Source organism: Ornithodoros turicata, chromosome 7 (genome assembly GCF_037126465.1).
Source record: "Ornithodoros turicata isolate Travis chromosome 7, ASM3712646v1, whole genome shotgun sequence".
NCBI lineage: Eukaryota > Metazoa > Arthropoda > Arachnida > Ixodida > Argasidae > Ornithodoros > Ornithodoros turicata.
This window is the reverse complement of record NC_088207.1, coordinates 56,846,682-56,862,297: the sequence shown is the minus strand read 5'-3', so window position 1 is coordinate 56,862,297 and position 15,616 is coordinate 56,846,682.

Sequence of the window (15,616 nt, the reverse complement as noted above, 5' to 3'; positions counted from 1 at the left end):
ACTTAATGGCAAAGCAGAGGTGCATTTGTAATGTAAGGTGGCAGTAGATGAGACAATGCAGCACAACAACAACAACAAAAAAGAAGAGAAAAGAAACACAACAGCAACACCTCATGGCAGCGAAAAAACAACACAACAGCGAGACCTGACGACACAGAAACGCGGACAAAAACAGCAACGCGCGATGGCAGGTAAAAAAAACACGGACAAAAACAGCAATGCGCGATGGCAGGTAAAAAAACACAACAGCAACACCTGATGGGCAGCGAAAAAACGGTGGCAACACCTGATGGCAGCAAAAAAAAAAAAAAAGAACAGTAACAAATGATGGCAGTGAGAAAACACACGAGCAACACCTAATGGTAGTGAGAAAACACAACAGCAACACCTGACGGCAGCGAAAACCACAACAGCAACACCCGATGACAGCGAAACGGCAACACCTAACTAATGCCAGAAAAACGCCAACAAAAAACAGCAACACTTGATGACAGTGAAGCGGCAACACCTAGCTAATGCCAGAAAAACGCCAACAAAAAACAGCAACACCTGATGGGCAGCGAAAGAACGATGGGAACACCTGATGACAGCGAAAAACACAACGGCAACTCCTGATGACAGCGAAAAACACAACGACAACTCGTGATGCCAGAAAATGCTAACAAAAAACAGCAACACGCGATGGCAGGTAAAAAGCACAACAGCAACACGCGATGGCAGGTAAAAAGCACAACAGCAACACCTGATGGCAGTGAGAAACAAAACAGTAACACCTGATGACAGCGAAAAAACACAATAGCAACACCTGATGACAGTGAAACGGCAACACCTAGCTAATGCCAGAAAAACGCCAACAAAAAACAGCAACACGCGATGGCAGGTACAAAAAACAACAGCAACACCTGATGGGCAGCGAAAAAACGATGGGAACACCTGATGACAGTGAAAAACACAACAGCAACACCTGATGACAGCGAAAAACACAACGGCAACTCCTGATGACAGCGAAAAACACAACGACAACTCGTGATGACAGCGAAAAACACAACGGCAACTCCTAATGCCAGAAAATGCCAACAAAAAACAGCAACACGCGATGGCAGGTAAAAAAACACAACAGCAACACCTAATGACAGCGAAAAAACACAATAGCAACACCTGATGACAGTGAAACGGCAACACCTAGCTAATGCCAGAAAAACGCCAACAAAAAAACAGCAACACGCGATGGCAGGTACAAAAAACAACAGCAACACCTGATGGGCAGCGAAAACACAACGGGAACACCTGATGATAGTGAAAAACACAACGGCAACACCTGATGATAGTGAAAAACACAACGGCAACACCTGATGACAGCGAAAAACACAACAGCAACACCTGATGACAGCGGAAAACACAACGGCAACTCCTGGTGACAGCGAAAAACACAACGACAACTCGTGATGACAGCGAAAAACACAACGGCAACTCCTAATGCCAGAAAATGCCAACAAAAAACAGCAACACGCGATGGCAGGTAAAAAAACACAACAGCAACACCTGATGGCAGTGAGAAACACAATAGTAACACCTGATGACAGTGAAACGGCAACACCTAGCTAATGCCAGAAAAACGCCAACAAAAAACAGCAACACCTGATGGGCAGCGAAAGAACGATGGGAACACCTGATGACAGCGAAAAACACAACGACAACTCGTGATGCCAGAAAATGCTAACAAAAAACAGCAACACGCGATGGCAGGTAAAAAGCACAACAGCAACACCTGATGGCAGTGAGAAACAAAACAGTAACACCTGATGACAGCGAAAAAACACAATAGCAACACCTGATGACAGTGAAACGGCAACACCTAGCTAATGCCAGAAAAACGCCAACAAAAAACAGCAACACGCGATGGCAGGTACAAAAAACAACAGCAACACCTGATGGGCAGCGAAAAAACGATGGGAACACCTGATGACAGTGAAAAACACAACAGCAACACCTGATGACAGCGAAAAACACAACGGCAACTCCTGATGACAGCGAAAAACACAACGACAACTTGTGATGACAGCGAAAAACACAACGGCAACACCTGATGACAGCGAAAAACACAACGGCAACACCTGATGACAGCGAAAAACACAACGGCAACACCTGATGACAGCGAAAAACACCACGGCAACTCCTGATGACAGCGAAAAACACAACGGCAACTCCTAATGCCAGAAAATGCCAACAAAAAACAGCAACACGCGATGGCAGGTAAAAAAACACAACAGCAACACCTAATGACAGCGAAAAAACACAATAGCAACACCTGATGACAGTGAAACGGCAACACCTAGCTAATGCCAGAAAAACGCCAACAAAAAACAGCAACACGCGATGGCAGGTACAAAAAACAACAGCAACACCTGATGGGCAGCGAAAACACAACGGGAACACCTGATGATAGTGAAAAACACAACGGCAACACCTGATGATAGTGAAAAACACAACGGCAACACCTGATGATAGTGAAAAACACAACGGCAACACCTGATGACAGCGAAAAACACAACAGCAACACCTGATGACAGCGGAAAACACAACGGCAACTCCTGGTGACAGCGAAAAACACAACGGCAACTCCTAATGCCAGAAAATGCCAACAAAAAACAGCAACACGCGATGGCAGGTAAAAAAACACAACAGCAACACCTGATGGCAGTGAGAAACACAATAGTAACACCTGATGACAGTGAAACGGCAACACCTAGCTAATGCCAGAAAAACGCCAACAAAAAACAGCAACACGCGATGGCAGGTACAAAAAACAACAGCAACACCTGATGGGCAGCGAAAACACAACGGGAACACCTGATGATAGTGAAAAACACAACGGCAACACCTGATGATAGTGAAAAACACAACGGCAACACCTGATGATAGTGAAAAACACAACGGCAACACCTGATGACAGCGAAAAACACAACGGCAACACCTGATGACAGCGAAAAACACAACGGCAACACCTGATGACAGCGAAAAACACAACGGCAACACCTGATGAGAGCGAAAAACACAACGGCAACACCTGATGAGAGCGAAAAACACAACGGCAACACCTGATGACAGCGAAAAACACAACGGCAACACCTGATGACAGCGAAAAACACAACGGCAACACCTGATGACAGCGAAAAACACAACGGCAACACCTGATGACAGCGAAAAACACCACGGCAACTCCTGATGACAGCGAAAAACACAACGGCAACTCCTAATGCCAGAAAATGCCAACAAAAAACAGCAACACGCGATGGCAGGTAAAAAAAACACAACAGCAACACCTGATGGCAGTGAGAAACAAAACAGCAACACCTGATGACAGCGAAAAAACACAATAGCAACACCTGATGACAGTGAAACGGCAACACCTAGCTAATGCCAGAAAAACGCCAACAAAAAACAGCAACATGCGATGGCAGGTAAGAAAAACAACAGCAACACCTGATGGGCAGCGAAAAAACGAGGGGAACAACTGATAACAGTGAAAAACACAACTGCAACACCTGATGACAGTGAAAAACACAACAGCAACACCTGATGACAGCGAAAAACACAACGGCAACTCCTGATGACAGCGAAAAACACAACAGCAACTCCTGATGACAGCGAAAAACACAACGGCAACTCCTGATGACAGCGAAAAACACAACGGCAACTCCTAATGCCAGAAAATGCCAACAAAAAACAGCAACACGCGATGGCAGGTAAAAAAAACACAACAGCAACACGCGATGGCAGTGAGAAACAAAACAGTAACACCTGATGACAGCGAAAAAACACAATAGCAACACCTGATGACAGTGAAACGGCAACACCTAGCTAATGCCAGAAAAACGCCAACAAAAAACAGCAACACGCGATGGCAGGTACAAAAAACAACAGCAACACCTGATGGGCATCGAAAAAACGATGGGAACACCTGATGACACTGAAAAACACAACAGCTACACCTGATGACAGCGGAAAACACAACGGCAACTCCTGGTGACAGCGAAAAACACAACGGCAACTCCCAATGCCAGAAAATGCCAACAAAAAACAGCAACACGCGATGGCAGGTAAAAAAACACAACAGCAACACCTGATGGCAGTGAGAAACACAATAGTAACACCTGATGACAGTGAAACGGCAACACCTAGCTAATGCCAGAAAAACGCCAACAAAAAACAGCAACACGCGATGGCAGGTACAAAAAACAACAGCAACACGCGATGGCAGGTACAAAAAACAACAGCAACACCTGATGGGCAGCGAAAAAACGATGGGAACACCTGATGACAGCGAAAAACACAACGGCAACACCTGATGAGAGCGAAAAACACAACGGCAACACCTGATGAGAGCGAAAAACACAACGGCAACACCTGATGAGAGCGAAAAACACAACGGCAACACCTGATGAGAGCGAAAAACACAACGGCAACACCTGATGAGAGCGAAAAAACACAACGGCAACACCTGATGAGAGCGAAAAACACAACGGCAACTCCTGATGACAGCGAAAAACACAACGGCAACTCCTGATGACAGCGAAAAACACAACAGCAACTCCTAATGCCAGAAAAATGCCAACAAAAAACAGCAACACGCGACGGCAGGTAAAAAAACACAACAGCAACACCTGATGGCAGTTAGAAATAAAACAGTAACACCTGATGACAGCGAAAAAACACAACAGTAACACCTGATGATGGCGAAAAAACACAATAGCAACACCTGATGACAACGAAAAAACACAATAGCAACACCTGATGGGAGTGAGGAAAAAAACCAGTAAGACCTGATGACAGCGAAAAAACAATAGCAACACGTAATGGGAGCGAGAAAACACACCAGCAACACCTAATGGGCAGCGAAAAAGCGATGGCTACATCTGATGGCAGTGAGAAAACACAACACCTGATGACAGCAAAAAACACAACGGCAACACCTAATGGCAGTGAGGAAGAAACAGTGACACCAGATGGTAGTGAGAAAAGGAAACTCTAACACCTGATGGGCAGCGAAAGAAGCACAACGGCAACACCTAATGCACGAAAAAAAAAAAAAAACAGCAACACGTGATGACAGGTAAAAAGCAACAGCAACACCTGATGGGCAGCGAAAGAAGCACAGCAGCAACACTTGATGGGAGTGAGAAAAAAAAAACAGTAACACGTAGTGACAGCCAAACACAATAGCAACACCCAATGGGAGCGATAAAAAAACAGCAACACCCTATAGCAGCAAAAAAAGAAAAACAACAACAACACCTGATGGCTGCAAAAACAAAATACAAAGCCTGATTGCAATGAAAACAAAAACAGCAACACCTGATGGCAGCAAAAAAAAAAAAAAAGGAAGAAGAAAACAGCAACATCAAGAAACAAAGGAACACAAAATGTACAAAATATAACGCGGCAATAGATGAGGCAATGCAGCACAGGAAAAATATTTGGCAGTAAAAAAAAAAACACAATAGCAACACCTGATGGACAACAACCGTTCTAGTTGGTAGGCAGAGCCGAACTGCCTGAGCTGCTGTTTAATATCGCGCGGCGCGATTCAGGGAGTCGCCGTAAACAGACGTCTGGTGGCTAGGCGCCTGGACCAGGTTACGTGTGGACGGGAAGTGCTCGAGGTGGCTGGCGACGGGTCCCCAGGCTGGCTGGTGGGAAGAGGGGCGGAGGTACCAAGCGATGCGACGGCCGGCAGGTGGAGGTGTCGATGAAGGCAGCTTTTAGACGGTGGAGGGAAACAGTGTCTTCCTTGCCGATGACGAGGAGCGTAAAGTACGATGGGGTCCTCCGTACGACGGGATAGGGCCCGAAGTAGGGTGGCTGTAACGTTTTTTTTTACAGCATCACAGCGGACGAATGCGTGCGAGCAGCGGTCGAGGTCAGGGTGGTGGAAGGAGTTGGAGATGTGACTGGAGCGGGGAGGGGTTGGGCGGAGAGCGTCCATTGTGTGCCGGAGCCGGGACAAGTAGTCGGTGGGAGACAGGAGCGTCAGGCTAGGCGAGGCTTCAAGTAGGTCAGCGGGAAGGCGTAGGGCGGCACCATAAACAAGATCAGCAGGGGCGCAGCCAAGGTCGGGCTTGAAAAAGGTCTGGATGCCCAGGAGGACGAGGGGAAGAGCTTCTGGCCAGGGGGTGTGCTGGACGGCGCGGAGGGCGACTTTCAGCTGCCGATGGAGTCGCTCAACGAATCCGTTGGATGCGGGGTGATAAGCAGTTGTGCGGGAACGCTTCGTACCGAAGGTCCGCATGAGGGCTGACTTGAACTGAGGACCTCTGTCAGTGGTGATGACAGAGGGTACACTCCGAAGCGTGATATCCACGCGCTGGTGAGCGCCTGGGCGATGGTGGGGGTTGAAGAATCAGTGATGGGGACGGCTTCCGGCCAGCGCGCGTAACGGTCGACGATGGTGAGAATGCACCGCAAACCGTTGGTCACTGGTAGGGGACCAACAAGGTCTATATGCATGTGGTCGAAGCGGCTCGACGGAAGTGGGAAAGCGGAAGGAGCCGGGCGAGTGTGACGATGGACCTTGTTCCGCTGGCAGGATAGGCAGGTCTGCACCCAGCAGAGAGAAAACACAACGGCAGCACCTAGTGTGGCAGTGAAAAAACAAGAGAAAACAGCGAGAAAACAACATGCAGGATGGCAGTGAGAAAACGACTAAATGGCATTGACTAAACAACAACTAAAATGCAGTGAGAAAGCAAGAGTCTACAGAATAAATATAACAGTATGGCAGTGAGTAAACACAACAACAAGAACAGTATGGCAGTGAGTAAACACAACAACAAGAACAGTATGGCAGTGAGTAAACACAACAACAAGAACAGTACGGCAGTGAGTAAACACAACAACAAGAACAGTACGGGAGTGAGAAACACAATAACAACAACAGTACGACGGTTAGTAAACACAATAACAAGAACAGTATGGCAGTGAGTAAACACAATAACAAGAACAGTATGGCAGTGAGTAAAACACAATAACAAGAACAGTGAGTAACACAATAACAAGAACGGTATGGCAGTGAGAAACACAATAGCAAGAACAATATGGCAGTGAGTAAACACAATAACAAGAACAGTGAGAAACACAATAACAAGAACAGTACGGCAGTGAAAAACACAATAACAAGAACAATATGGCAGTGAGTAAACACAATAAGAAGAACAGTATGGCAGTGAAAAACACAATAACAAGAACAATATGGCAGTGAGTAAACACAATAACAAGAACAGTGAGTAACACAATAACAAGAACAGTATGGCAGTGAAAACCACAATAATAAGAACAGTGAGTAACACAATAACAAGAACAGTATGGCAGTGAAAAACACAATAACAATAACAAGAACAGTGAGTAACACAATAACAAGAACAGTATGGCAGTGAAAAATACAATAACAAGAACAGTATGACAGTGAGTAACACAATAACAAAGAACAGTACGGCGGTTAGTGAACACAATAACAAAAACAGTACGACGGTTAGTAAACACAATAACAGTATGGCAGTGAGAAACACAATAACAAGAACAGTGAGTAACACAATAACAAGAACAGTGAGTAACACAATAACAAGAACGGTATGGCAGTGAGAAACACAATAACAAAGGACAGTACGACTGTTAGTAAACACAATAACAAAGAACAGTACGACTGTTAGTAAACACAATAACAAAGAACAGTACGACGGTTAGTAAACACAATAACAAGAACAGTGAGTAACACAATAACAAGAACAGTATGGCAGTGAGTAACACAATAACAAGAACGGTATGGCAGTGAGAAACACAATAACAAGAACGGTATGGCAGTGAGAAACACAATAACAAAAACAGTATGGCAGTGAGAAACACAATAACAAAAACAGTATGGCAGTGAAAAACACAATAACAAGAACAGTACGACTGTTAGTAAACACAATAACAAAAACAGTACGACGGTTAGTAAACACAATAACAAGAACAGTATGGCAGTGAGAAACACAATAACAAGAACAGTGAGTAACACAATAACAAGAACAGTGAGTAACACAATAACAAGAACAGTACGGCAGTGAAAAACACAATAACAAGAACAGTGAGTAACACAATAACAAGAACAGTACGGCAGTGAAAAACACAATAACAAGAACGATATGGCAGTGAGTAAACACAATAACAAGAACAGTGAGTAACACAATAACAAGAACAGTATGGCAGTGAAAAACACAATAACAAGAACAGTATGGCAGTGAAAAACACAATAACAAGAACAGTATGGCAGTGAAAAACACAATAACAAGAACAGTGAGTAACACAGTAACAAGAACAGTATGGCAGTGAGCAAACACAATAACAAGAACAGTATGGCAGTGAAAAACACAATAACAAGAACAGTATGGCAGTGAAAAACACAATAACAAGAACAGTATGGCAGTGAAAAACACAATAACAAGAACAGTATGGCAGTGAAAAACACAATAACAAGAACAGTATGGCAGTGAAAAACACAATAACAAGAACAGTATGGCAGTGAAAAACACAATAACAAGAACAGCATGGCAGGGAAAAACACAATAACAAGAACAGTATGGCAGTGAAAAACACAATAACAAGAACAGTACGACGGTTAGTGAACACAATAACAAAAACAGTACGACGGTTAGTAAACACAATAACAAGAACAATATGGCAGTGAGTAAATACAATAACAAGAACAGTGAGTAACACAATAACAAGAACAGTATGGCAGTGAAAAACACAATAACAAGAACAGTATGGCAGTGAAAAACACAATAACAAGAACAATATGGGAGTGAGAAACACAATAACAAGAACAATATGGGAGTGAGAAACACAATAACAAGAACAATATGGGAGTGAGAAACACAATAACAAGAACAATATGGGAGTGAGAAACACAATAACAAGAAGAGTACGACGGTTAGTTAACACAATAACAAAGAACAGTACGACTGTTAGTAAACACAATAACAGTACGACGGTTAGTAAACACAATAACAAGAACAGTACGACGGTTAGGAAACACAATAACAAGAACAGTACGACGGTTAGTAAACACAATAACAAGAACAGTACGACGGTTAGTAAACACAATAACAAGAACAGTACGACGGTTAGTAAACACAATAACAAGAACAGTACGGCAGTGAAAAACACAATAACAAGAACAGTGAGTAACACAATAACAAGAACAGTGAGTAACACAATAACAGTATGGCAGTGAGAAACACAATAACAAGAACAGTACGACGGTTAGTAAACACAATAACAAGAACAGTACGACGGTTAGTAAACACAATAACAAGAACAGTACGACGGTTAGTAAACACAATAACAAGAACAGTACGACGGTTAGTAAACACAATAACAAGAACAGTACGACGGTTAGTAAACACAATAACAAGAACAGTATGGCAGTGAAAAACACAATAACAAGAACAGTGAGTAACACAATAACAAGAACGGTATGGCAGTGAGAAACACAATAACAAGAACGTGAGTAACACAATAACAAGAACAGTATGGCAGTGAGAAACACAATAACAAGAACAGTACGACGGTTAGTAAACACAATAACAAGAACAGTACGACGGTTAGTAAACACAATAACAAGAACAGTACGACGGTTAGTAAACACAATAACAAGAACAGTATGGCAGTGAAAAACACAATAACAAGAACAGTATGGCAGTGAAAAACACAATAACAAGAACAGTGAGTAACACAATAACAAGAACGGTATGGCAGTGAGAAACACAATAACAAGAACAGTATGGCAGTGAAAAACACAATAACAAGAACAGTATGGCAGTGAAAAACACAATAACAAGAACAGTACGACAGTTAGTAAACACAATAACAAGAACAGTATGGCAGTGAAAAACACAATAACCAGAACAGTATGGCAGTGAAAAACACAATAACAAGAACACTGAGTAACACAATAACAAGAACAGTATGGCAGTGAAAAACACAATAACAAGAACAGTATGGCAGTGAGTAACACAATAACAAGAACAGTATGGCAGTGAAAAACACAATAACAAGAACAGTGAGTAACACAATAACAAGAACGGTATGGCAGTGAAAAACACAGTAACAAGAACAGTGAGTAACACAATAACAAGAACAGTATGGCAGTGAAAAACACAATAACAAGAACAGTATGCCAGTGCAAAACACAATAACAAGAACAGTGAGTAACACAATAACAAGAACGGTATGGCAGTGAAAAACACAATAACAAGAACAGTGAGTAACACAATAACAAGAACGGTATGGCAGTGAGAAACACAATAACAAGAACAGTATGGCAGTGAAAAACACAATAACAAGAACAGTATGGCAGTGAAAAACACAATAACAAGAACAGTGAGTAACACAATAACAGTATGGCAGTGAGAAACACAATAACAAGAACAGTACGACGGTTAGTAAACACAATAACAAGAACAGTACGACGGTTAGTAAACACAATAACAAGAACAGTATGGCAGTGAAAAACACAATAACAAGAACAGTATGGCAGTGAAAAACACAATAACAAGAACAGTATGGCAGTGAAAAACACAATAACAAGAACAGTGAGTAACACAATAACAAGAACGGTATGGCAGTGAGAAACACAATAACAAGAACAGTATGGCAGTGAAAAACACAATAACAAGAACAGTACGACGGTTAGTAAACACAATAACAAGAACAGTATGGCAGTGAAAAACACAATAACAAGAACAGTATGGCAGTGAAAAACACAATAACAAGAACAGTATGGCAGTGAAAAACACAATAACAAGAACAGTGAGTAACACAATAACAAGAACAGTATGGCAGTGAAAAACACAATAACAAGAACAGTGAGTAACACAATAACAAGAACGGTATGGCAGTGAAAAACACAATAACAAGAACAGTGAGTAACACAATAACAAGAACGGTATGGCAGTGAGAAACACAATAACAAGAACAGTGCGTAACACAATAACAAGAACGGTATGGCAGTGAGAAACACAATAACAAGAACAGTATGGCAGTGAAAAACACAATAACAAGAACAGTATGCCAGTGAAAAACACAATAACAAGAACAGTGAGTAACACAATAACAAGAACGGTATGGCAGTGAAAAACACAATAACAAGAACAGTGAGTAACACAATAACAGTATGGCAGTGAGAAACACAATAACAAGAACAGTACGACGGTTAGTAAACACAATAACAAGAACAGTACGACGGTTAGTAAACACAATAACAAGAACAGTATGGCAGTGAAAAACACAATAACAAGAACAGTGAGTAACACAATAACAAGAACGGTATGGCAGTGAGAAACACAATAACAAGAACGGTATGGCAGTGAGAAACACAATAACAAGAACAGTATGGCAGTGAAAAACACAATAACAAGAACAGTGAGTAACACAATAACAAGAACGGTATGGCAGTGAGTAACACAATAACAAGAACGGTATGGCAGTGAGAAACACAATAACAAGAACGGTATGGCAGTGAAAAACACAATAACAAGAACAGTGAGTAACACAATAACAAGAACAGTACGACGGTTAGTAAACACAATAACAAGAACAGTACGACGGTTAGTAAACACAATAACAAGAACAGTATGGCAGTGAAAAACACAATAACAAGAACGGTATGGCAGTGAGAAACACAATAACAAGAACAGTGAGTAACACAATAACAAGAACGGTATGGCAGTGAGAAACACAATAACAAGAACAGTATGGCAGTGAAAAACACAATAACAAGAACAGTACGACGGTTAGTAAACACAATAACAAGAACAGTACGACGGTTAGTAAACACAATAACAAGAACAATATGGCAGTGAAAAACACAATAACAAGAACAGTATGGCAGTGAAAAACACAATAACAAGAACAGTGAGTAACACAATAACAAGAACAGTGAGTAACACAATAACAAGAACAGTGTGGCAGTGAAAAACACAATAACAAGAACAGTGAGTAACACAATAACAAGAACGGTATGGCAGTGAGAAACACAATAACAAGAACAGTATGGCAGTGAAAAACACAATAACAAGAACAGTGAGTAACACAATAACAAGAACAGTACGACGGTTAGTAAACACAATAACAAGAACAGTATGGCAGTGAAAAACACAATAACAAGAACAGTATGGCAGTGAAAAACACAATAACAAGAACAGTATGGCAGTGAGAAACACAATAACAATAACAGTACGACGGTTAGTTAACACAATAACAAGAACAGTACGACGGTTAGTAAACACAATAACAAGATCAGTATGGCAGTGAGAAACAATAACAAGAACAGTATGGCAGTGAGAAACACAATAACAGTACGACGGTTAGTTAACACAATAACAAGAACAGTACGACGGTTAGTAAACGCAATAACAAGAACAGTACGACGGTCAGTAAACGCAATAACAAGAACAGTACGACGGTCAGTAAACACAATAACAAAAACAGTACGACGGTTAGTAAACACAATAACAAGAACAGTGAGTAACACAATAACAAGAACAGTACGACGATTAGTAAACACAATAACAGAACAATATGGGAGTGAAAAACACAATAACAAGGACATTTAGTAACACAATACCAGTATGGGTGTGTGTAACACAATAAGAAGAATAGTATGGCAGTGAGTACACAATAACAAAAACAGTATGGCAGTGAGTAACACAACAGCAAGAACAAGATGGCAGTGAGTAAACACAATCATAAGAACGGTGTGGCAGTGAGAAACAGTAACAGGGTTCAGTGACAAAATACAATAACAAAAACAATTATGGCAGTGAGAAAACAACAGCAGATGAGACAATGACAGTGTGGAAAAACGGAACTACACTTAATGGCACTGAGGAAAAACAAACGAGTGATATGGTCTGAAGTTCATTAGACAACATGTCAACAAAGTCTCAGAAAACATTTCCGTGGGCATAAGAAGGGTGAGGTGGACGACACCAAAAACGCAGGCTCCTGGTTCTTTGCCCCATGGCGTTCTTCGTCCTTCACATTGTTTTTGGTTGGTGCGTGGTCAATTGACATTCCTGAAAAGTTTACAATGACTACACACTTTACACGAAGTGATAGTGTACATACCACGTGGAAGGCAATGGATCTGTGGGATCCTGATACCCAGCGTAGACACCCTTGACTAGACGGCATTCCCTGACATTCGGTGAATACTCACAGTCCCGAAATACTCCTGCAGGGAGGGAAAAAAAAATGTCGTGCTTACACGATAATGGGTGCGTAAAAGACAACCTACCACCATTTTTCATTTTTTGAGCATTTGAGGCACTCGTACTAGAACCTGATGAATAGCAATGTTGTACCGGCTTCGAAAATTAAGTAACGAAATACCGCTACTCCGCAAATAAGTAGCGCATACTAGCATCGCTACAAATTTGAAAACGGGACGTGATACCACTAGCGCGACACTATAAAAGTTGGGTAAGTGCTCCGCGTCTAGTTTTCCGCTTGCGTACCCCTTTTCCAGGGGGTACCTTATACCGTACGCATCCCTTTGCCAAATGTGGCTGAAGACGGTGCAACGTTTGTTCCCTCAGCACGGCATGTTTATGTTATGTTTAAGCAATGTCTATGTGCCAGCACGCCGCGTAAATGATACTGCTACCTACTGCCAATGCAATTGTCTCACATTGATCTTGACATTGAAATGATACGCATTTAAGACATAATTTAATGCACATAGCGCATATAATATACTTATGCTTTTACCAGGGTCAACGCCTTAAAGAAGAATAGAGTCTTCTAAACGCTGCACAGGAATTAGGGGTTACAGTTCCCCTGCTTCCATTCATCCAACCACACGACAGCTTCTTTCACAAGGCGTTCGACTATACGAAATAATTTAATACGCCTTTTTTCTGGGAGTACGAGTTCCTCAGGAACAGTGTACCTGTGTGAGATTACCTCCGTAATGAAACATTTACAGAAAGAAAAACAAACCATGTAATTTTCTCTGAATGTATCAAACGCTGTAAACAATCAGCTGCTTTAAAGCTAATCGCCAGCGTACCGCCAGCAAAGCAAGTGTGAAAAAAAAAAAGCAGTAATAAGCATGTTAGCATACACTGACTCGTATAACATTATTTCTTCATATTCGGTTGCTCACATATATCTACAGTGTAACGAATTTAACGTGCGAGAATAAGTATATAGATCGCGTTTGGCAACCTGTGTAAGGTAAGGTAATTCTATCTTGCCAGAAAAGCTTCCCCCTGCGGCACAATCGCCCTCAAATGAATAAAAGGGGTTAGGCAAACCTAGACCTAAACCTCAACGCCAAGCCGGCGGTATAAGTTTTCAGTGCAATGACTAATGCGAAATCTCGTTGCGTTTCCGATATATTTTGTCATTTCAGCCCCGAAAGATACCAAGTTTTGTTTATCTGTTCCGAACAACAAAGTTGAAAAACACAGCTTGAAGTGTGCTATCAACACGCTTAGACAAGTTTCGGAGGCGATTGAATGACAAGCAGCACAATGTACTGAAAGTCGAGTGCAATAGGGGTGGACGGGTAGGTGGAAGGCCTTGAACACACTCGTGAAACTAAAGAACACCGATAAGACGCATACCGTCCACCCCTATTGCACTCGACTTTCAGTACATTGTGCTGCTTGGGAACTAGCTTCGTATCTAAATTATGCAGTATGTACGGTACACAAAACTACGCATGCCTATTTCTGTTTCGCAAACGTAACGTAAAAGTGTTATAAAAACGCACCGAATAATAACAGTTATATTCCTAAATATTTCAGTGCGTTTAGTTTATCAGGTTTGTGAAACAGAGGCAGATCGTCACATCAGCCTGCCTGACTAACAAGAAACTAGGAGGAGTTTAAAAAAAAAAAGAAGAAAAAAAGAAAACCGTTTGCCGTCATCTTCTCTATTTTATCTGTGTTCCGTGTCTTGTATCGGAATCGGAATAAGAGTTCTGCGCTACTCATTTTTGTAGCGGAAATATATTCTGTCACCAGTATAAAATGTAGCGAGATCGCTACTCCCCTACTGAAAGGGCCGCTATGTACTGTCGTGGCCACTGTTAACCAATCACCCGCCCAACTACCGGAGAACAGTGGACATAGCAATGGACTGGTCAAGTAAAACTTTGGGGCGGTTGGTTGCAGGTAAGGTATCGTTCATTGACACCAGCTGTAACACAGCGGCCCAAGCGCAAGGGAACAAGAGCCAGGAAAACATTCCCGCAAGTCTGAGATTAGCAGTCTTTCTTCATTGCGCCTCTGCCGCTTTCTTTTCTCTCTCTCTCTCTTTTTATAGGTGTTCACAAAAAGTGATATTATACTAGCACCCGACAATCCCCCACATAACAATCGACCGGTCTAATTTTGTTTTCGCTGGTACAGCTCGAAGCAGAGTTAACTTGAACGCGCCCCCGACCTGTGAAGCGGGAAGAGAGACACGTACCCTAGCGGTGCTTACGAGAAATAAAGGAAAAAGAGTGTTTCTACTGCCCCAGTTGTGCTGCGGGGGTATCCGCCTATAGCCATGAACTGCTGACTCG